Source organism: Solenopsis invicta, chromosome 14 (genome assembly GCF_016802725.1).
Source record: "Solenopsis invicta isolate M01_SB chromosome 14, UNIL_Sinv_3.0, whole genome shotgun sequence".
NCBI classification, from domain to species: domain Eukaryota; kingdom Metazoa; phylum Arthropoda; class Insecta; order Hymenoptera; family Formicidae; genus Solenopsis; species Solenopsis invicta.
Genome location: NC_052677.1, coordinates 19,200,790 through 19,223,341, shown reverse-complemented (window position 1 = coordinate 19,223,341; position 22,552 = coordinate 19,200,790). Strand labels below are relative to the sequence as shown.

Here is a 22,552-nt window from a genome sequence, read left to right as displayed (position 1 = left end):
TTTTCAAACCGTCGAAAACTAGAAACACTTTTTTTGCACGACGCGACGTTATTCGCTTTTCAAGTTTTTTACGTAAATTACTATTAAATGCAATTGCAAACTTTATAAATTAGATAAGCGTTTATAGCTTATAATATGGCGAGCTAGGACAAAGTTGGGCGTACTAATAATCAAATTGATAATCCCTTAATTTCCCTTTAACGAAGACAAATTTTCTCTTGTGTAGACGCCTTCGTGGAATCTTCTTGCTCTTATAATCGACGTAGATCGAACGAGATTAAAAAGCGATTAAGCGGTAACGAGCAGGTTAACATCAATGTAGTCTTAATAATCCTGTAATACGATCAAGCCTTGACATCAATGGAGTATGACATGTTCGCGTTAAACACTCATAAAGACGTCCAAAACCCCATTTGTCGAGCAAAATTCATTAAGGATCAATTTGCAAAAAAAGAGTGGTTTAGTCTTGATTGTACAACCTGAATTTGACAATGATAAAAAGATACAATATATATATATATATATATATATATATATATATATATATATTTTACGATTATAATTTTATCTATCAAAAAATTTTTCTTCTCTTCATTTTATTATTTAACAATTTTAAATTAACTCAAAAACTCGGATTCTTTCATCATTTTTACGTAAAAAGAACTATTGTACTCTGTTGAAATATCTAAAAATTTAGCTACGGATATTTAGCTACGGATGTGAAAATAATTTTGTTGAGCCACTAATAGTTTTCAGATTTGTATCTAGCTAAATTTTTAGATATTTCAGCAAAACCGTTCTCTCGGTGTAATTATTGAGAAAGACAATCGAGCATGCTCTATCGTTTCACTAGCGGATTTCGACGCGGATAAGCTTCGTTCATTTTGCAAAAATAAAAATTACTTTTGTAGAATTTTAGTAAAAATCTGTAAAATGTCCTACTGTAGCATCGGAGAAAAATCACTAAAAAAAGTTTTGTCAAATGCTGACAAAAATAAATCAAGCGAGAAACGAGACAATGAAATCGCATCCCGCGAAACGTGGAAATTGTTCCACTCTGTCGCATGGCATAATTCCTTAAGCGCTTTAATAGTAACCAGCGTCTACGACATTACACGCACGATAATAAGATGATCTCGAGCATACATTTATATCCGCAAGCATGGGTAAGGCAATTAACGCGATAGCAATGTCGAAATGCCGACGCTTACTACACGGTGCATTTAATTCTCGCGCTAAGCCGGTCGGAACAGAGCTTTAGCCACTTTGCAGAGACGAAGAAAATTACAGTGGACTACGTGCAGAAAGAAAAGGTATTGCTCGCGGATGGAGGAAACGTAATCATCCTCTGGGAGCTGAAATAAATATCGCGTGCATCGAATAATGTTGCATGTCGATGTAAAATTTGTCTTTTAATCCAGTTGCACCAATAATTATTTCTGCTGGAAACTGTATTAAAATGTTTCGAAACTCCGTTCAGTTATATGTTGTTAAGCTGTTTATGATTAATATTCAAATGTTACAGCATAACATATTGTGCAACATGAAATTTACTTTAAGGTTTAAAATCATTCATTATCAAATTTATGTTGAGCAGCTAAAAATCTACAGGATTTCTTACATCTTAAGATGAAAAAAAAAAACGTCATTTTTTTGTTGCTAAGTGTAATTATAAAAATTTTTTTTAAATACGTAACGAGATACATTGCAAAAAAGTACAAGAAAAGTCTTTGTTTTATTTAAGTTACTATACGTAATAAAAAAAATCTCGAGTTGAGGTTGTATTAACTACATAATTTGTTCCGATCGACTTCATGTTTCGTCTTGTCGTCGTTAATCGAGAAGTTAATTTGCTTCGTTCCTGTTTTTCTCTTTCCGACGTAATCTCACCTTTGGGAATGTGCGAACCATCGATAGGCGAGATTTCACAGGATTTTAATTACGGGCGAAGAAATCGATTTCTAATTCCCGGTTCGGTGGTGCGCCATACGAGACAATTCCCGTAGGTTTGCGAGGTGGAGGGCCAAAAAAAGAGAATTTCCCGCTGTAACTGGCCGATTCTACTTTTAAGTGGAATGTTTCGAAATTTCACCGACGACGAGACGAAGCGCGGGGGAAAGTATAGTTCGGCAAGAAGAGAAAAAAGAAGGAAAAATCATGGACTTAATGCACATGCATGCACGGATTCGTGTATATATATATATATATATATACGTTTTCGTTGCGTCCTTTTCCGTCATGGCGGAAAAGAGCGCGGTAACGCTCTGGCGGTGTCATTTTTTTTTCCGGCAAACCGACGGTGGTTTTTCGACTGCGTTTCCAAATGAAAAATATTTCCAAATGAAAAGAGCGCAATTAAAAAATGACACGCACACCAGTGATATTTGATTGTATTACAAACGCGCGACATCGCGAAATTATCGCGCGATGCTGTTGCGGGAATATAGAGCGCAAAATTTCGTGGCCGCAATTGTGAAACTCACCCTCGGGCTCCACCGTCGGATGCACGGATTCCACAGGGGTCGTTTAATCTTAGGACAGGATACGCCTCACCATGGATGATCAACGAGGCTTTAATAGTCACCTGTGACACAACAAATATAACTCTCAGTCTTGGCTCCAGAGACCTTTTTCATTTCTCATTCGTATTAATCATACAATATACAGTGAAGTACTTCCTCTATATTTACTCGAAAAACTCGAAAAACTCTTTTTTAATATCGAGATTGCATTTATATCAAAATCTATAATATTTTTTTTTGTTTATTAGTATTTATTTCTTATCGCATTATGAGAATTAAACGCAGATATTTTTTTGCGTAAATTTTTCAACAATTTTGTATTCTTCAATTATTACATTAATTTTGTAACGAACCGTCTTGCCGCTCCCCCTCAGACCGTCCGCCGCTCCGTGCTATTCGGCCGACCACCCGCTGGACAGCAAAGAAAAGGCGCATAGCGCCAATAAAAGTTTCAAACGTACGCGTAGCGCGCGAACACGAATCTGCGCGTCGAGACATTCTCCACGCGCACGCGTCGTAAAAGCGACCGAAGTGGCGGTGGCTGCCGATCTCGAGTGGCGGGGATGCCATCTCAACCGCTGTACCGACCGCTCCCCGAACATCCCCTCTCCACGAGATATAGGTATATAAGCGCCGCCGCTTCTACGAGAATGGCTTCTTTCCGTCCAAACCTCCGTAAGAAAAGAAGTGTCTCCCGAGCTAGCTTCGTAGTTAAGACAACTTAACTTCCACCGAGAGATCTTGGCAGTTAGCACTCCGACTCCTAGATCGCCGATTCACGGGCTCAAGTAAACTTGGGCTCAACCAAAAAATCTTGATAATCAGAGAAACCAACATCCTTTCTCCTCTCCGTCAACACCGACTCACGACCAGGGGTGTGGAGTTTCGCGCCTCTACCAAGTAACGTGATCTTGGCGTGAGTCGTTGCCACCGCCGCAACAACATCGCGGTATTAACCGCCACGCGTCGCGATCCCGTAATATCGAGACTGTACAGCGCATAATAGACCGCGCAAACTCGTAAACAGGGATTCCGAGTTCGGAGAAATTCGTCTCGGAATCACCTGCTATTGTAAATAGCTACGGTCCTTTCCGTTCCGCGTATTCAATTCCGTCCGTCCGAGCGTTCACGATTATTTTCCGTTATCCGTCCGTCCGTCCGTGCGTAATTATAGATTTTCCGTCCGTCCACGCGCCACGTTTTGTAAATATCTTTTCGTGCTTTTCTTTTCTTTGAATAAACTGTTTTACATTATATCATCGAAATCCTGTCTAGTTCTCTCGGCGACCTAGCCGCGTCCTCATCCCCCGAGCGATTACCGTCCGTACGCGAAAGTCAAGTCGTTACGATTTAATAAAAATGCATTTGTACGTTTCAACCTCCTCCAGGTTTTCCTTTTACATAATTAAAGGTAGATGAGTTATTGTTCAACTCCCATAAAATAGAATTTGTGGATTCCTTGCAATTGGGTAATTGGGAGTAGTCTCACCGAATGCGGAATAAGGAACTAAATTAAAACGGAGGAAATAATTATGTGTATTGTATGATGATTGGAGTTTGCTGAAGATGAAATTTAATCATTTTATCAAATAATAATTCAAGAATTCAAAATTGTTAAAGAATTTATACAAAAAATATCTGCGTTTATAACTCTCATTTGCTATCGTGTATAATTAAAATTTTTCAAGTTTACGAGAGTCGGTTACTTGACTATTGTTTTTAAATGGAATTATTTTAGTTCCGTTTTTTAAATATTTATTTTTACAAATTCATAAATTTATATTTTTTTGCACTATGTGCTGAAAAATAACGGGTTTTCTTCCCATAAAATAATGTTTAAATCACCTTATTCTGGCCAATCTTTTTCATTAAAAATAACAAGTATTTAATTCAAGTTATTTAATAATAACTATTTAATTTCAGTAATTTTCTGATTGTTAACTTTCTCTGCTGGACGACTGGTAATTTCCCGATTGGAGGAAATTTCCATAGTTTGGGTCTTTCGACAATGCGTAAACTAATCGGCAAATTAGCGATACGACTCTCTCCGTTGCTGCGAAGGACGCGAGATAGAGCTCCGAGTTATGCGACAGCCGTACGACAGTAATGGCGCTCGCAGCTGACGACGTTAATAGAAGGATTTCGGGGGCGAGCCTCCTCCCTACGTCCATCGGACTAATTAACCTCGTTATATCGCCGGTCCAACCGACAGGACGCTACTCCTGTTCCCGATGTAACGATCGTCCTACCTCTGTACGAACCGACCCGACGACGCGAGGAGACATCTCCCCGTCGAGAGAGTTTAATTAATCTAATGACGGTCTCCGTAACATCCTTGAGTGACCGATGTAACCCGATGTGACGCAGATACACGAGAATATATATACTAGGTGTCTTCAGCCAGCTTACGGTTGATTTTTTTTTTATCCAACGAAGTAGGTAGTAGGGTCATCGTTCATAAGATTAAAGATCAAAAAATTCCGATGAGTAACGTTCTCATTTGGCAGAGGAAAGAAGAGCCAATACCGACACTGGTGTCCTGAAGCGCCATCCACTTATTTTTCAGAAACTAGGCATTGCATTTGATAAAAAATTCAATTATTGAAAAACGAAACGATATTATAAAAACTGCTAGATTATATGATAAAAGACATCTAATTTGTATTTATATTTAAAAGTTTTATTTTCAGCTTTTGTTTAAGAAATATAATTCAAAAACGAAATAATGTCGGCATCGGCGACCTTCCTCTACTTTCGTCGAACGGAAATTGGATTTTTACGTCACTCGAGACATCAGTCATTCAAAAATAATGCGACAGAACTGGATCATTCAATATATATATATATATATGAAAGTCATTAAAAACCTCAAATTTGAGAGTATTCATTTTCATATAAGGTATTAGTATTACCATTAAACTCTAGATATAAAATTCGAGGCATCGAAATGCCAATTGAATTTCGCTAAAAAATCCAGCTTGGTTAGACCAGATGTTACATAGAACGATGATGACTTCGGTTTAATAACTGTCGCGCATTTGTTACTGTTCCATCATTGGATGTCACAGCTGACGATCGATGGATTCGATCGAAAATACGAAAGGCCGCAGCTCGCGATAAGCATAACGATCCAGTCACGCCGTCACAAATCGAATTTAGTATTCGAGGCAGCGTTATTCGAGGCAGCGTTGCGGACGTTTTGAAAATCCGTGAAAAACCACGATTTTATTTCCGCCGGGCGAAATTTATATTTCAAACTGTCCGATCTATCATTTTCTTTTTTAAAATCAAAATGATCAAGTACCTTAATGTATCACAAATACATTGTAAACTATCAACGTAGGGCCGTCTCTTTGTGTCATCGGTGATTGACGCAAAAAGATGATCTCGCATTTAGAAGTTAAAAAAAAATAGAAAATGCATAATAATATTCTGCCGTATTAGACTTCAATTCCGAAAAAAAGTCAATATTACCCGATAAACGAAAGCCCACACGGTTCAAAGTAACGAAGCCTCATCGGTGCATTGCTCCGATGGGAGACATTAACCGGAAGTAACTCCACCCCCTCCCCCTCCATCAGCTGCCTCGTCATACTGTTCATTACTTATCGATCCGACCGACGAAATTGAATTTAGCGGTAGAGAGGGGGAAAAAGGGATCGACGGAGTATCAAGAGAGAAAAAATGAGGGACGAACGAGAGGCGGGCAGAATGAGAGGACACGTTTCGAACCGTGAACCAAGAGCAAGGGATAGAAGATACAGCGCAGAGAGAGAGAGAGAGAGAGAGAGAGAGAAAGGAGAGAAGTCGAAATAACTGAGACGAGAGTCGAGAAACGAGTCGCGCTCTCTCGTGGAATTTATCGCGTTAGTTCTGCGAGCGAGCGAAGCGCTAACATTCTCGACGCTGGGATTCCAATTAGCCACTTTAGCCATTTCGCGAGATCGAATTCTACCGATTCCCGTCTCGTTCGTCTTCTCATTCTTCCCCTCGCTTCCCCGTATCACGCGAGACATCGCGTCGATCTCGGGATAGCATTGACGATGCTGGAAGTATTTCGCTTCCGAGCTCCCGATTACGTCGAACATCACAGGTATTAAACGCTTACTAATTCGATATCTTCGATAATGCAGTATAATAGAATCTTCATCATTTCCATTATCCAAATGCTTTACCGTTCGAGCAGAATATTCAATGTGCAGAACATAGCTTTTCCTATCGAAACACAAAAATAATTCTCACTTACATCTACAGAGAAGATTACTGGAGATTCAATGCTATTACTCTCATAAAATAAGATTATAATCTAGAGACAATCATTACTATTGAGAGAAGAATATTTCATTTTTAAATAGAAAATTTCTTAAATCTAAAATTATCTCGATACTGTCCTATTAAGCGTTATATCTTAAAACATAAACAAAAGTATAAAAATTTTATAGAATATTCCAGTATTATGTTTGAGTATCTATGTAAAATTTGAGCACAATTCACTTATTGGTTTAAAAATTATTTAATTATTTGTTTACTCTTGATTCTTATGTAAAATCGCGTTTCACAAATTTAATGAGAAAGTAGCATTAGCAATTAAATCACAATACATGTTACATAATACATAATACAATTTTACATATACTAATAAAACTGTAAAACAAATATCAATGTAAAAATTCATTTAGGTCTGTTTACTCATTTAAAAATTATTTATTTCAAATTGTAGCAAAATATAGTAATTTTCGCTGCAAAGACCATTTTAAATAAAATTGTTCACTATTTTCTTCTATACAGCTAATTTCAGAGTCAAAATTCGGGCATTTGCAATCAAAATTTTTTTGTCGTTAATCAGGAAAAAAAAATCCCAAAGAAGTCTTCAGTTTTTAAATTTCGATAACTTTTAGCTCGTATTGTATAGCCAAAACATCCTTAATTTGCTCAATGTCCAGTAAGCACAAAATCATTACCATGTTATTACAACGATATTCAATAACATGTAATGTTTTCAAATCTGTCGTATATAAATTTAATGTTGTATATAACATCAATATAAGCAAAACTTTGACTATGACTCAGAGGTAATGTTTTTAAATCATTTCAACAATGTTTCATAAAAAGTGATGTAAAAAAATAATTTTATACAATATTTAATAATAATAAGTCACGAAAAGCGCAATTATTTAAATCGTTTTTTCAAAACATTTTAAATTTAAAAATGTTAAACGTTAAAGTTTATTTAAAACATTAAAAAATACACAAGAAATCCACATTTTTAAACGTCACTTTAACGTTTCTCGTTTACTGGGTACTTCCTGGTTTTGGGACGTTGGACAAAAAAATAATAAATATATTTTGTAATTAACGCCAGTTAACGCAATTCTAACTTTACGCACGTAGAATTGCGCTAACACAGACTTATATAATTTAGCACGACATGAGAGGTTCACAAACGTGTAAACAGGCTATCAGTTGTGCGCAGATCGCCCTTTCTTTGAAATAAATAAAGTTAAGCGATTGCTTTCGGAGCGACAAATCGAAATCGAAAATGGCGAGACGATTTAGGTAATTTTATCGAATTCGTTCTCTTCTCGTGTTAGCGGCGTTAGAAAAGCGACGAGCTAGACGCTAGACCGTATCGTCGTTGCACTCGAACTCGTATTGACTCGTTCCGCGGGGATGGAATTCCAGTGGATGAAAGTCTCTCGACAGCGCGATTTCCGCCGGTGCAAACGAGTGCGATAGTTAGACGCGCACGCTCGTTCACGTAAAATAATAAAGAAGAGGCGCGAGTCCCCGTTTTGCACGTGTTCGCAATTCCTTTCTTCTCTTTTTCCTCTTCTTCTTCTTCGCCAAACGACTCCTTTTTCCTATTTCGCTTTTACGTTTTCATGCAATAACGAGGTGTTGCTGCGTTTCAGGCTCGCGTTTCCTCTCTCTCTTTCTCTCTCTCTCTCTCTCTCTGCTTTTTACTTTCTCGACAATGTTTCTTCTACGTGTCCATCGCCGACTTCTTTAACTTTGCCTTATGGAGAACGTTCATCGCTGTCTCGCTCCGCGAAACGAACTCGCCATCGTCAGTGGAAAAAAATCCATCTTCACCGTGACGCAAAAGTAACCGGGCAGCGATACGAAGTAATTCTTCATCGCACAGAATACCATAAAGTGCAACATGGGATGCAACATCAACGAGATGGAAATGGAGACATAACATGGGTAAAATTGCAGGTTGGGAAAATGCGACAATATTGAATGTTTCATATTTCAAACATACCCTTTTCCAGACTATTTCAAAATTTACATTTTGCATTCAAGCCACGGTTCTCGAAATATCGTCTGATTTGCACCCGGTATCTGAAACGTGTTTTTGCGTGTATTTTCGATCGCGTGCTTCGATCTATAAATAACATCTACTCGTAACAATCAAAGTAAAGGATCCCACATATAGAGTGTTTTATAATATGTTGACGTCATTTCAGAGATAAATTCAGGACACCAAAATAACATATAAAATTTATATATACTGAAGCAATTTTGGCGCGCGGAGAACAGTTATCAAAATACAGATAATTTTATTAATATTATAACAATATAGGAAAAATATAGGACATTTATAACTTTGATGAATAAGTTTTGATAAGTAAGCCAAATTGACCTATAGTGTACATAAATTTTTTGTGTGCCCTGAATTCATTTTTAAAGTTACATCCACATCCATGTTACGAAACGTCCCATAAATATTTTTTAACTAACCATGTGATGAATACGGTTTAGGACGAATTACTGGCAAACTCTAATTTCCTTTTAACGAGAAACGATGCGTACACATCATGCATCATTCGATTACGCGAAGTGTCCCCAATTTGGGATATGCGATATTGGATGAAATTGCGGTACGCATGCGATTGTACAGACGTAAACTGCTGTTTGTTGACGGATGTATTTAGCGCGTGGACCGAGAGAGTGGTGAGAGGGAAGGAGACGAGAGAAGAGGAGAGGAGAGGAGAGAGGACAGGAGAGGAGAAGAGAGAAGAGGTGAGGAGAGGATAGGAGAGGAAAGGAGAGGAGAAGAGAAGAGACGAGAGCAGAGCAGAGCAGAGCAGAATAGAGAGGCGAAGAGAGGAGAGGAGAGGAGAGGAGAGAAGAGAAGAGTCGTGCCGCACGCACATTGTGTCGCGCGCATACCGCGTCGCCGTTCATCGTTTCATTCGGGCTCGTTAACCATCGTTAGCGCTCCCGTCCGTTGCCTTGTCGACCAAACCGGCGCGCGGCACGCCGCAAAAACCGCGAAACGTGCGCGACAAAACTGTCCCGGACGGAAAGCCGCAACCTTACCAGCAGCCACGGCGGTCGGGTCTTTCGTCTAACGCTCGTAACGGTAATTGTGCTTAACGCTCGCGCAGGTATTCGAGAACATCGCGCGATTCGTGCCGCCTGTTCTCAATCCATCACTCTCTTCGCAGGTAGAATACAGGTAAGATTTCTGCCTACCGAGCGAGGACAAGACGCATTTTAAACATCAAGATTTATTAACATTAATATATTTCCTAAAAGCATTATCACTACAATTGTAATAATTGTAATAATTATTCTGTATATATATATATATATATATATATATATATAATATCCTAATATGACCGGAAAGTATAGCAACACATTTAAATAACGAGAACGGTTATACAGATCAAAAGCAAACCTTAGTACTCAATAATTTTCCCAGTTCTAAGTGAATTTACAAACATTTATCAGATTCTCCAAACTACGCGCCGCATACTTGCCGGACTTAAAACACAGCTTTTAAGAAGAAGCCAGTAATGTAATATCACGAAAATGAAATTGCTAATCAATTTAATAATTTCTCTCTAAATTTCTTGGAGTGAAATTCCACTCGGAAAATGGAGGAGTAATTAATAACTCACTAAAGTTGGAGTAACTTTTCATTTATATGGAGTGAATTCCACTCTGTGTCGTAGAGTGAATTCTTTCACGTTGTGTCGTGAACATTTTCATGCGTAATTAAAGAGTGAATTTGACGCTCTACCACAGTTAGAAATAGTGCACGCGCTAAAAGAAAAAAAGATTGCTCAAAGCGAGTCTCACACACACACACACACACACACACACACACACACACACACACACACACACACAAATTATCTCGTCGTCATGTTAACATTGTGTTGAGTCCACATTGTACATAAAAATGTCTATATATATATACTACTGTGTCCAAAAAGTAAGGTGACATTGCATTTATTTCGAAAATTCTTTATTTATTCTTGCAAATCAATTTCGTCCCCTTCAAAGTAATCCCCCCCTGATATAATACACTTATTCCAACGGATTTTCCAATCTTCGAAACAGTTGTAATAATCGATTTCAGGAATGGCCTTTAGCTCCTTCTTCGCAGCGGCTTGAATCTCTTCTATCGACTCCGGTGTCCCTGGAGCGGCCGCTTGAGTTTGCTGAATAGCCAGAAGTCGCATGGAGCCAAATCAGGTGAATACGGTGGTTGTGGAACGATATTAGTCGAGTTTTTGGTTAAAAAATCACGAATAATCAGCGCAGTGTGTGACGGCAAAAAACGAGAAATTCACTTTTAGCAGCTCACAAAACAATGCGTATCTCAAACACTAATGGATATTTTGACGTGTTACTTCTCTTGGATGTCAAAGACAGTCCTACCAACCTAAAAAAAATTTTATTCCTCCAAATCCGTGCGCGCGGAAGATTTAAAATGCAATGTCACTTTACTTTTTGGACACAGTAGTATATATATATATATATATATATATATATATATATATATATACACATACACATACATACATACATATATTATTGAATTATTTATTACTGAATTCGTAAATTAAATTTGTAATGTGACTTACTGTAAAACAACAACCAAGTCTAAAAAAACGCGCCTCGCTTTAAGAAAAATTCACTGTAATTGTAAATTCTTTATTCTAATAAAGTAAAACGTTTATTCGCATGAAAAATGAAACGTCGCTCCATTTCGAGTGACAGTATTTTTGCTATCAATTGGAGTGAATTTTTACTTGTTTTGAACAAGATCACTGGAGTTAGATTCCAAAACGTCCTTTCCGAAGAAAACCTTACTTGAAATATATGGTACACGTAAGGTATACTGTATTATATCGAGTAAAATTTCCCTCGGAGAGGTTGTTTTGGAATGTAGCTTAAAAATATTTAGAGAGTACATGTTGCAGATATACGTATACAATATTACAATATTCTCTGTTTGAAAAAGAAATGTATGTAAATTCAAGTTATATTGATATTACATTGAATACAGCCTTTTTAAGATACATCCATCTATTATACGATTCTCACATTCATAGTTCTTGCGATAAAGAACATTCTGTTAGAATATCATCATATATGGTTGCCTAAAACGATTATTGCTATCTCCGTAATATAATCTGGAACAAATGATTGAGAGATTATAAGATATACGCGGCACCGAGAGTCCAGTTCCATCGCATCAATAAAAGAGATAACCGCAGTATTCCATCCCATCGACTAGCGAAGAATCGCCATATCTAAAGTACGTTACATTGTGCGATCCTTCTTCCGCACATTATTTATATTCCTGTCAACGGAATGTCTATAATATGTCAGCAGATTGGCAGCAACCGTATCCGCGTTAAACTCGTGTTCCTCGGCAGAGTTTGCCGATATAACTTAAGCTAATTTAACGGCTAATCAGATTGGCGACACACATACAGATTCTACTCGATTTCTGCTACCAATTTGTTGCCAAGCTGTTGACCTGCATACAGAGCCGTTGTGTTTCTACCAACGATTCGCTGCTGAGTGCTGCATATAAAAACAAACATTCTATCATATTTCTATCGTACAGCATTCTGTTGTCGTCATCTGATAATATAGTTACGTTATGGTTAAATTATAGTTGTAACAAAGTTTATACTTGTTAAGAATTGAGACAATCATATAGATCGGTACTTTTAGAGTACTATGGTTCTCATAACTCTTTTGTATGAATAATCGAAAAATAATAATAATTATCTTTATCCCTCTCTCTCCCTCCTTCAAGTTGATTTCATGACTGAAGATTGTAATCTCCATTTGCTGCACACAAAAAAAATGTCATTCTCCTGCTAAAAAAGCGATCATACTCGGTTTTTAGTTTTCTTCCTTTAGTAACGGTTATCTTTGCAAAGAATATTTAAATTTAGATACTCGAAAACATTTAGATACTCGAACAAAATCATTCTTTTCGTGTGTAAAATAATATTTAGGATAATTGCATGCTAATTTTTTAAATATTATTTTACGTATTCTGGCGCGCGCGCACGCACGCACGCACGCACGCACGCACCGCGACGCATCTTTGAGTTTACGAGTCGGGGATCAGAGCGAAGGTTGAGACGACGCGACGCGACGTGACGCCCGCGCCCGTCTCGAAGGGTGACTGCTTTGACTAAGTACCTCTTCCGAACACACAGAGTGTACCCGTCGGCGCGCCGACGTTGGTGTCGTCTAGTTTGCGACCGCGGAGACTTGCAATCATTGCACCGCAAATTGCCCCGCAAACGTCTCGGGGAGCGTCCCTGTAATCTCACCGGAATATGGTCGTGTATTCGCGTCTACCGCGCCACGGGGGAGCCTAAGGTACGAGAGTACGGATGCACGCGCGCGTAAAGCCGGGCGAAGATTTTGGAAAATACGCGACGCTCTCTCCGCGGGAGAGGAGAATCTCGCTCGCCGAATCCCGCCCGTCGCGATTTACTCGTTGATAGTTAGAAGGTTGTACGAGCTCCGCTGTTGTCCCGTTGTTAAACGATAATGACAGAGAACTCTAATAAATTTAGCGTCCTCCGACGAAGGAAAGACGCCGCACCGCACAACGAAACTACTCGAGTCGTGCTACGCGACTCCGTGATCCTCGACGTTAAATACGTTCGTGGTGAAACGTCGAGTTTTAATATCTTGCTTAAGTAAAGCTTTGCTTTAAATTAAATGGCGAGTAAAATGTCAGGGCTGAGCATACTACTTCGCTTTAATATGCCCGTATTTTTAATTTAAGTTTCACAATCATTCGGTATTTTTTTAGAGAGTGAGAGAAGTCGGTTTGATTACAATTTACTTCTGCAGTATTTATTGTACTAATAAATTATAATTAATCTGCGTATTTGCAAAAAAAATACGCAGAAAAATACCTTCCCTCATTCATTTTCGTAATTTTTTGCAAACAAGCAGACACATTAAATCCATCGTTTCCGCTCTCGAATCTCTTCGCCAAACAACAGTCCAGTAAGTTTATACGGTTGAGTTTTATGGAACCCCACAGATGTAATTTGCCAACCATAATCATGCATTGCTTCCGAGTGTATGGAGAAACTATATGGAGAATTGCCCCAAAGCGTTATACGAAGACCATCGTGGTGTAGCATCCCCGTCGGATTTGCACCCCGAGTGGTTCATTATGCTACTACGTCCGACGAAAATCAGATTGGCAAGCGTGTCAACGGGTGCCGGGGAGTACGACGTCCTTTCGTCCTTTGTCTAATATTTGCCAGACGACGCGCGGGACATTCGCGGTCGGCGAGTCCCGGAAACGATCTGGCGTCGATCCAACACCGGATCCCGTGCACGTAGCAGACCTTCCTTGGGATGTATGTATATAGTTCGAACGTCGTCGTCATTATCGTTTCAAACCACCACACCAACAACGACGACGACGACGACGACGACGACGACGACGACGACGATGTCGACGAAGACGACAGGGATCGGATACCCGGAAATTCGCTGCTCGCGTGATCCATGCTCGGCGACGAAGGAGAGAGATCGGGCGGGAATTTCTTCGGACTCGTCGAAATTCACCGCGATATTCCGTCGAATCACGAACTTTCCGAGGGTTTTCGGGATTCTACAATCTGCCCGGAATTGATGCCTCCCGACTATTGGGGTCGTTGCATACGAAATGTTCGGAGCTCGAAAGTTTCAGTTTTATGGAACGCTCGCTTATAAAGTAGACGTCTTCCGATAATCAAATATCACGTGTCACGTCAAAGCGACGCGATTCTTTTACGAAAGTGCACGCTGCAACTTCCGTGAGATATTTTTGTGGCACGGTAAATCGAAATGCATAAAAAAAAAAAAAAAAAAATAGAGAATTCGTACAAAAATATCGTTCCAGAATCTCGCAAATATGATATACTGTATATTTAAAAAATTCGTATCACACAATTTTGCTGTTGAAAAGAATTATACGTGAGAAAAATGGATTAATGGATTAATAAAATGTAACATATGAGACACACATTTGCAATTTTTAATTTTATTAAAATTAAAAATTTTTTAATTTATTACAAGCGAGATGAAATTGTGGAAAAACAGCTCTTTATTTTGAGAAATGTAAAAGATTGTTAAATTCTTTTTAGTTCAACGCATCTTGTTGCAGGAGTGTCGAAAAAGTAATAATGTTGTTATAAAACTGACATTTATGTAACGATCCAGTAAATTGACGGCACTGACGGTAAAAATCTACGCCACATAAATAACTTTGAAATTGTTCCATATTTTAGATTAATGATTAAAAATGCTTCCTACTTAAAATCTGACTATCAATTTTGAATTTTAAACTCGGCTGTAAAAAATGAAAAAAAAAAATTGCAAAGTTTAGGTAGTTACCTTCCTATACCGTTTATTGGTATCGATCGAAAATGTGCGAGATGAATCATTAGAAACACAGAACGGTAGACGTGAGGCACTCACTCCCTATACGGAATGGTCTTGTCGACCGTTCAATCATAATAGGAGACTCGCGATCCGGTCTCGCGTGGTCTCGAACACAGAGCAAACACCGAGCGAACGCAATAGATGGATATTGGAAGCACGTGGGTTAACGATCGGGCGTTACATCACGCGCATTGGTTCGAGCATTGGCTCGATCTCGAGAGTTTAAGGTCAAAGACTTTATTTGCTCCTCTCTCGGTCGGTCGGCGCATAATGAGCGCTATAGAGCGTGGCCGAGAGCGGCACACCGCGTTTAACAGCGTAAATCACGAGAGCGTTACCTGAAACGAGATTCGCCGCAATTCCGATCCTATCCCCCGCGCTACAATTCCGAGTTTTCACCCCCTCCCGCCTCACATGAAACGTGCGATAGACGATCCTCCACCGCACCGAACAGAATCCAATTATCTCGCTTTTTGCCCATCGAATCACGGTCGTAAGCCGCCGCAGGGCGAGGCGAATGGTGCCAATTTTCCTGCTGTAAAAACATCTCGCTCGTCGTACTACGTCGCGGAATCACTATGGGCAACTAGGAACGGATAAATCTCCAACTTTGGTGAGACGTTAATCTGAACTGTTAATTGAATGGCAAATGGAATTAGAGAGTTGTGTTTTTCGATGTATTCGTTACTAAAGCTACGAGTAGTTCGTTACAGCATTTTTAACAGCATCCAATAAATCTGTTTATACAATTACCTAACAATTACTTTCTGATCCAAAAGTATTATTCCAATCGCAAAAGTACTTTTTTACGATTACACAGTTGAATAAAAAAGTAACGTCAGAAGTATCGGTACTAGCCTCATTTTCTATCGCTTTTTTATAACTGATTACGAATCCAGTTTCTAAATTGCTCTATCGCGTCACAATTTAAAAAAAATCTTTCTAGTTGAAGTTGCAAAGAAGACTATTTTTACGTACTTAGCCATATGATATGATATGCGACGTGCTGGAGAAATAATTTTATTATAATCAAAATTATGCATGTTGTTAGGACTTGCAACCCTTAAAAAGAATTTTTTGATACCGACTGATTAATAAGACATTCATGGTTAAATTTGAAATTTATCGCGGAAAAGCTGTTTAGATCACTCACAATTTACCAAATAGCTTTCAACTATATTTCTTAAAATTTAAATTTTAAATTTAAAATTTTTTCAAGTCACTAAATAAGAACCTGATACTAAAATTGACGAATTCAAAATGATAGAATTTGATTAGCTAATTAAGTGATATTTGAATTTTATCAAAATAATATATATAAAAATTATAGAAGATCTTAGTGCTCAAATAATAATTTCATGGATAAAGTTGTATGCATTTTCTAGTTTCTTCGAACTGCGCGCTGCATATTCGTCGGTCTTGAAACGCAGCTCTTAAATTGAACCAGAAAAGTAATATCACATCGACGGACACCTATATAGTTCGAAGGAACTATAAAATGTATATAAAATAACTCGTAAAATTATCATTCGAAGATCTGCTATGACCGTGTGTGGGCCTTTTCTTGATTATAATTGTGTTAATTATATTATATATTATATTTATGATTATATATTTTATCATCTTATTTGTATATTATTAATTATTACCTATAATGATTTTTTTCATATATATCCCATATTTAATTATAAATAGCTTATTAATTATAGCTGACATAAAAATTCTTTTGAAAGCTGAAAGCAATAACATATTTAATTTTGATTGCAGTAAAATTTCTCCAAAACGTCACACGTCATAGTTGTAATATAACAGAGTACGTGAAAATAATCCTTTGCTTGTAAATTTCTTAAGATTGTAAAATGTAATTGATGGAGCAATTTGAACCAAATTTGTATTCAACATCCAAAAAGAACAATTTTGTTGAAATGCGGATATGAAAGTAATTATGTTGAACTATTAAAAAATTGTATTAGATATTTAACTTGCTTGCATAGAATGTCAAAAGTATTTGCAGCGACATTATCACGCTTGGGCGTCCTGCATAATTATTTTAATCGTTGGACATAAAATTATTTTCTGATCTGTATCTAGCTAAATTTTTAGATTCTGCAGTAAAATTGTTCTTTCCGTATAGAAAAAAAAAAAAACTATTTTTATCGTAATGTTAAAAAAAATTATTTGGTTTTTTTTTGTTCAACCGTGTTATTTATTAGCGTGTATATTATGAAAAATCAAGATTACAAGTTTTCGAGATTTTGAAAAGTCAAGATTTCATGCAGGAATCCTCTGGCTTTACATTTTCTCTCGTCAGCTTGAAAATTTTACAACGTCGCCTGCGATGTTTTGTTTCGGTTCGCGATGTTCCCGGCTTGCTCCCGTTCGTCACTTGAGAAACATCCCACTCCGTTTTCGCGGCCGAGATTGAAGGCGCCGTGTTTCGAATAGCTGCTTTCCGGATTATCTCGCTCGCATACTAATCCTCGAATGTATGGAGCGCGATGTATGGAGCCATTATTTTAGCCTCGGTGTGTGTAAGGTTGCGCCTCGAGTAAATATATCTTAAAACAAAGGAGCTTCGCGAACACGCGACGTATACACGAAGCGCGAGTTGGCGCGAGTCTCTCACGCAGATTTCAGTGTGCATTCGCGGCAAATCTGTACCAACGACCGTAAACACAGGTCGCCGGTAAAGTTTCGATGAAACTTTAATCAGGTCAAACGAATTTGCACGCAAAATATTCCGCCGTCGGGAATATAAAGTACCTTTTATTTCTTTATATAACCATGGATACATTTTACCCTACATTACTTCTTCCATTTAATAATTCACTGAAACTCCACGAGGCGGAACGTCGGATTCATGATTTATGAAATTTATGAAACCAATCTTTGACAGATTCCGAAAGAGAATTTAAAAAAAGCCTAATACAGTAAGAATCAGAATAATAAGTGTAAAAAGCTTTGACGAATAAATCAATCAAGGAAAGTAAAGTGAGCCTCTGTGAGCCGACACCAGTTATTCTTGTGTAAACCAAGTGATTTATTTCATCAAACAGAAACAGTAGACGTTTCGATCCGTGAATGAGCCTCCTTCGGTACAAATGTATTTGTACCGAATGGATTGTAACACGTTTACTAAAATTTCAATTTATCGAATAATGTTTGGACATTAAAAGTATCTTGTAAATTTTCAATTATACCGAAGAGGACTCAATCACGAATCGTCGAAACGTGCTCTGCGGTTTCCATTTGATGAAATAAATCACTTGATTTATTATACACAAGAACAACTGGTATCAGCTGATGGAGGCATTTACTTCCCTCGACAGCAAGAAGAATGACTGCAATAATGCAATAGAAAATCCAATAAATTCTAATAAAATTCACAATTATTTTCCACTTGTCTCTCTAAACTAATTAATTATAATCAAACGCTCACTTTACTGATGAAAATTTAAACTCACTCGTGGCATTTTCTACTCAGGAATATATATGTATATGTATAAGATCCACGATTAATATCCGTGCTTATGAAAATTAAAAACTTTAAAAGACATTAATTTCACACGCCTCTGTTTGTATAGTTTAAAATCGCGCGGGAGTAAAATGTTTACCGAAATATTTACGAACACTCGAAATGTCCGTGACTCCACCTGCATATCTCTCTCGCAGCGACTATTCACAGCTATGCAACTAGATACGTACAGTTTTTCCGAGTGCCCGCACTTTGTGTATCCACGTATGTATGCGTATAAAAGTAAAATACTTTCGCGTTGCGACAACATAAAATTCAAAAATTGTGCAACGTCGCCGCGCCGCCGCCGCTGCCGCGACGAGGCGAAATTTGCGAGACGCGCGCCAGCTAATTCGGACATTTATTTATTCCCTCCGCGGAGAGAAAGAAAGATAAATCAGTTTTTCACAACGACAACGTGCCGCGCGTGAAACGACGTCGACCACGCAGATAAAAAAAATAAATAAATAAATAAATGTTAGGACCGGCAAAATTTTCATCTGTCCACCGTAAATCTAATGACTGATAATGTTGCATTTATCGCGCCTAATGTTCCAATCGCAGGACCGTTCGTTGCTTTCGTTCGACTCGTCACCCGTGGTGTTAAAGCGACTCGCTTTTCACATCGCGTTGCCCATTGATGTTTTCATTTCATTACCGCAACGGTAACGAACGAGCGCGATACTTCCAGCGCGGTCTTATCTGTAATCCGACACTCTCTACGCTGCAAGAAGATCGAGAAATGCACGAAGAGAACCTGCTGCTCGCCGCGTCTTCGTATCTCCCGCGTTTGCATAACATTAACGTTTAAGAGACTTCCTTTCGGGACGGAAATACGAGCCGTCTGTCTCTCGCTGGAAAGAAAACTCCGCGCGTCTCATATTGCGCGTTGATGTCGTTACATTAACTCCGTATATTGCGTTTTCTACGGCGCGATGGCGCGGGCGCGGCAATGTCTGCGACGACGCGCTTTGAAAACAGCTCTGACGAGTGTCAGGGCAAAATGAATTCGCGCGAGAATAACGAATTTTATATTTTACACCGCTGCACTCTCACACAAATACCGGTAATTTTCATGGAAATATTAACGAACACGTTTCACTTTCTCTAATCCATTTGCATACCCATTCCAAGTTCTTATCCATGGAACAACGTAGGATATTTCACATTTAAGAGAGAAAAATTAGACATTTTTTTCTAAAATTTCAAATTTTTTCTAAAAATTTTTTAACAAGAATGTCGTGGCGTTACTGACTTTTCAATTATAAAATGTTCGTTGATCCTGTCTCATTTTCCACTTGCAATCAGTCTTCGAGAGGAGAACGTATCCTTTCGATCGTGGATCTGTCGACATAAGTATGTAAAACATTGCTAGTCGGATTTGCGCGAGTTTTCACACATCATTGCTTTTCCCTTGGTTGCGTGTTTTATGATTGAGATGTCGTAAACGCGGTTGTTTTCATTCGTACGTTGAAAAAGTTTTAACGTGAGACAACTCTTGGCTACTCGAAATTACGCAATATCTTACAATCTACCCGTCAATTTATTTTATTAAAAATCTTTTTACAAATTCGAGATATATGGAAAAGTAACATGTTCATTGGTCAGCGAAAGACTCGTCTGTCTGAATTTTTAATTGAATTTACATTGTGAGAAAAAATTTGAAAATAAACGATAAAAAGTTGCGCGTGTATAAGTTTGAGAAGGATATAACAGGATCGGAACTACCGTAAAAAACCATTCGAGATGTCTATCGGAATCATGCGTCGATAATTCGAAATGTTAAGAAACGATTTGTGAAATCTAAACGTGATGATTTCCATCTTGACAACTAGTCACGCTCTGGCCAACATGATTCTGGCATACATAATGATATTGTATTATACATAATTTAGTGCAGTGTTCAATGAATTTCAACGGAAGAGATTGCCGAGAGATTCGACATTGACAGATTGAATGCATTTCGGCATTTAAAAAAGATTGGGTACACTTTAAAGCCCGATATACGAGTATACCATAGATGCCGCATTTGCTAACCGAGGCGAACAAATTGAATCGAGTTTCTGCAGCTGTTCCTTTGCTCGATTGACTAAAGTAGAGTCATTTTAGGATCGACTTGTGACTAGCGATGAAAAATGGGTCCCGTACGATAAGGTTCAACCTCAGGCGAACCCCACACTTGGAATCTAACAGATGAGTGTGCAAAAGTCAATTTGCACCATTTTAAGGTGATGCTGCTTTCTGTTCGGTAGGATTACAAAGCGATATATGGTAAATTTACTTTGAACTGCTCGACTCTCTGTTGAGGTTAAACGATTAATTCTGATAAGTCAACAATTAGACAATTAAAAAATAGCAATACAGGAAAAGCAATCCAATTCTGTCTAATCGTTGAGGAGCCATTTTTCATCGTGACAACGCAAAACCACACACCGCAAAACAGACCTTGCGCAAACTAAGGGAACGGAAATGGAATGTCATCGATCGTATTCTCCCCATGATGTCGCCCTATCGGATCATCACTCGTTTCGATCGTTGCGAAATAATTTTAATAGAAAAAATTCGCATCTTCAGGAACCATCAAAAACTTGGTACTTCTTCCTTCTTCAATACAAAACCGAGTTGTTTTATGAGGCATCCGTTGCTACCGGAACGTTAAGAAAAGACTGTAGGAAACGTCGGCGATTGCCGATAATTGATTAATAAAAAGATTTTATGTGTGTGCTAAATTATGCTTGAGTTTTAATAATAAATCGGACACGAACTTTTGCACTCGTCCAATAGTAATTAATAATCACAATAACTTTTAAAAGAGTTTGTAAACAGTTTTGAAAGTGAATACATATATTATTTATATGCCTAAAATCTAGCTTCTAAATAAATGTCATCAACTTATCATCCATAGCTAATACAATTTTTTCGCGGATCGATTCTCGAATGAAAACTTTGTTGCGCGAGACAACGTCACTCTCCGTCGCAATTAATGTACGAACAACATTTCTCCTGTGACCATGAACACTTTCGAGCGGAAATTAGTGGAGTGGAAACTGTGCGCTAGTAGAACTGGTTTCGATGCGCGATTCGCGGCACGCGCGTCTTGTACACGTAATCGAATTAAGTAACGCCGTTACACGTTATTGCATTTCGTGTCTACTTCGTCGTTACTTGGAATATATCCCCAATGCGCCTTTAGCCCCGACCTGCCCGACTAACAACAGTAATCGCGTTAATCAAACGTTATATTGCATATGTAAAAAAGAGGAGAATAACCGCAAAATTATCGATTTTACTGCTCTTTATGATATCATCTCCTCGTGAAAGCTTTGTAAATTATTGGCTCTCTGAATTTGTTCCAATTGACCGAAATTCTCAAGCAATATACACTGCATATTATGACGTTTGAAAAATTCATTTATGTAATAAATTTAATCAATTATTTAATTAAAGTATTTAAAAGTATTTCACATGCACATGTTAAATTCATATTAAAATAAAAAATAATTGTAAATTTACATTAACGTGTAATTTGTATTTTTTATATTAGAAATTTAGGGAATTTCATATACAGGCAATTCACAATAAATTAGAAAACTAAATACGGATAAATCCGAGCTATAAAAAGAAAAACTTTAGTTTTTATTTTTATAGCATAAAACAATGTAACAAGTGTTAAAGAAAAACGCGAGCCTGGAACATGTTTTTGCGCCTCTCTCTCTCTCTCTCTCTCTCTCTCTCTCTCTCTCTCTCTCTCTCTCTCTCTCTCTCTCTCTCTCTGTAAAATTATAATGGTGGG

At 38.0% G+C, this 22,552-nt stretch overlaps 1 protein-coding gene across 3 annotated transcripts in view; it reads right to left on the bottom strand.

Moving 5' to 3' along the window:
* LOC105207782 (protein-tyrosine sulfotransferase) overlaps window positions 1-22,552 on the bottom strand; it is a 107,849-nt gene that overhangs the window by 74,169 nt on the left and 11,128 nt on the right. For 2 of the 3 annotated variants that reach the window (XM_039456982.1, XM_011177426.3), the window contains exon 2: window positions 2,484-2,584. The exons of the other annotated variant lie outside the window; for it this stretch is intronic. The gene's annotated coding sequence lies outside the window, so the exon portion shown is untranslated. The remainder of the gene's footprint in view (window positions 1-2,483; window positions 2,585-22,552) is intronic. 3 annotated transcript variants of the gene reach the window in all.